Below are 1,946 nucleotides of genomic sequence, written 5' to 3'. Positions count from 1 at the left end.
GGATGCTGCACGGGCCTCAGTGCGCACGGCTCAGTCCCAGCCGCCCGGGCCACGGGGCCGGCGGGCAGGTTACTCAGAGGAAACATCAGGGTGGCGGGGGTTCTCGCCGGGCAGGCCCAGGTGACCTGGACCCCCTCCCCCGGGGAGGGTGGGCAGATATGGAGGCCGGGGCTTCTTGCCGAAACTGGAAAATGCAGAAACAACACCGACGCCCAAAAGTGCAGGCCTCGTGGAACTCGAGTCGGGGAGCCTCGTGGGGTGTGCCCCCTCCAGCGGGCGGGGTCGGTGCGCGCCCCCACCCCCAGCCCATCTGGGTGGCCTTGCACACCCCGGGGCAGGGGACAGCTCCCATCCCTGTGGCACCCAGCGCAGGCCAGGCGGTGTAAGAGCTTTATTAGTGACTCACTCAGTCACAACCCCGCCGAGTAGGAAGCCGACAGCGCTGACCCGGGCTGGATGGGGCTTCCAACCTTTCCCGCCCTCTTTTTTATAGTTTTTTTATGCTCTTCAGCCTCCCGTGCACCAGGCGTTTGGCCGGGAGCGTGGACCGCCCGGCTGAGCTGTCTCAGTCCAGGAGGAGGTAGTGAAAGGGGATTTGATGGGTGCACCTGGCGCCTTGAGCAGGAGACCTAAGTCCAGCTAGTGGCCCTCCCCCGCCCTCCCCCTGTCCTCCCTGAACTTCCTGTCCTCCCCATCTCGCAGGGTCGGTGTTTGGGTGGCTATAGCTCCCTCTGGATCCCCTTGCCGCCAGCGCACCAGTCCTCTTGTGCCTCTGCTGTCCCCGTCACTCTCCAGCCGCTTCCTAGGCATGATTCGTGGTGCAGGAGGGAGGACATCTGGGGGGGAGGGGGGCAGTCGGGCCTTCCTGGTGGCATCTCTGTCAGCTCCCTGTGTCCCTGATGGACCTAAAGCAGCATTGCCTGAGCTGCAGGCACTGATTCTGCTGGTAGTGAGAGCTCTGTCTTCCCGTGGGGGCTTTCAGAACTTTACCCTTAATTACTGGTCTCCTGTCACACATGCCCAGGTAAAGGGGGAGGAGGGACCCCCACGACACCCCCCCCCACACACACACACACTGTTCAACCTCCCTTTCTCCTAATGTTACAGGCAGGGTGGGGAGTCATGTGCTGACACCACAGCAGTTTGGGCCTTGAGATGCTTCCTCTCGGGTTAACACAACACCCCTCGCACCCCACACTCAGAGGCCTTTCTGTCAGGGCACATCCCCCCGCCCCCCAGCCCACAGCACCTCTTCCCTGGGGAACCCCGGCACCCCAGTATGTTCACTCCCGTTCTGCTGACTTAACTCCTGTACAACCCAAGTCTAGTCCAGTGAAGGCTGCTCCCTCCAATGACTCCTGGCGGCCCCGCATAGAAGGCATGCGTTCCAAACATCGTCACAACAGACGTGCAGGTGGCGGTCCGGGCCTGAGAGCGCACGCCGTGTGGCCTTCGTGCGTGGCCTTTGTGTCCGGCTTCTTTAGCTCAGCGTCATACTTTCCTTTTGAAATAGGTTTTTATTGATTTCAGAGAGAGGAAGGGTGAGGGGGAGAGAGAGAAACATTGATGAGAGAAACATTGACCTGCTGCCTCCTGCACGCCCCCTGCTGGGGGTCGAGCCCGCGACCAGGCGCGTGCTGTGATGGGAATCAAACCAGGGACCCGGAGCACGGGATGACGTTCAACCCCTGAGCCTCGCTGGCGGCCTCAGCATGTCAGAGCGTCACACCTTTGGAGGGACTGGTTCCCGCCTGCTGAGTAGCCGGGAGGTTCGCTGACATCACGGTGGCAAGGGGGCCTCCCCGCGGGCCCGCCGCCCGTTTAATAGTGTCCCCTCCCTCTGCACGCAGGGTCTCTGTCTGCACGCAGGGCCTCTGCAGGGGCACCGGGACCGGGGGTGGCAGTTACCAGGCAGCCTGGGTCCTGGGTCCCCTTGGCTGGTCTGT

The sequence above is a fragment of the Myotis brandtii genome, unplaced genomic scaffold (genome assembly GCF_000412655.1).
Source record: "Myotis brandtii unplaced genomic scaffold, ASM41265v1 scaffold786, whole genome shotgun sequence".
NCBI classification, from domain to species: domain Eukaryota; kingdom Metazoa; phylum Chordata; class Mammalia; order Chiroptera; family Vespertilionidae; genus Myotis; species Myotis brandtii.
This window is presented reverse-complemented; position numbering follows the sequence as displayed.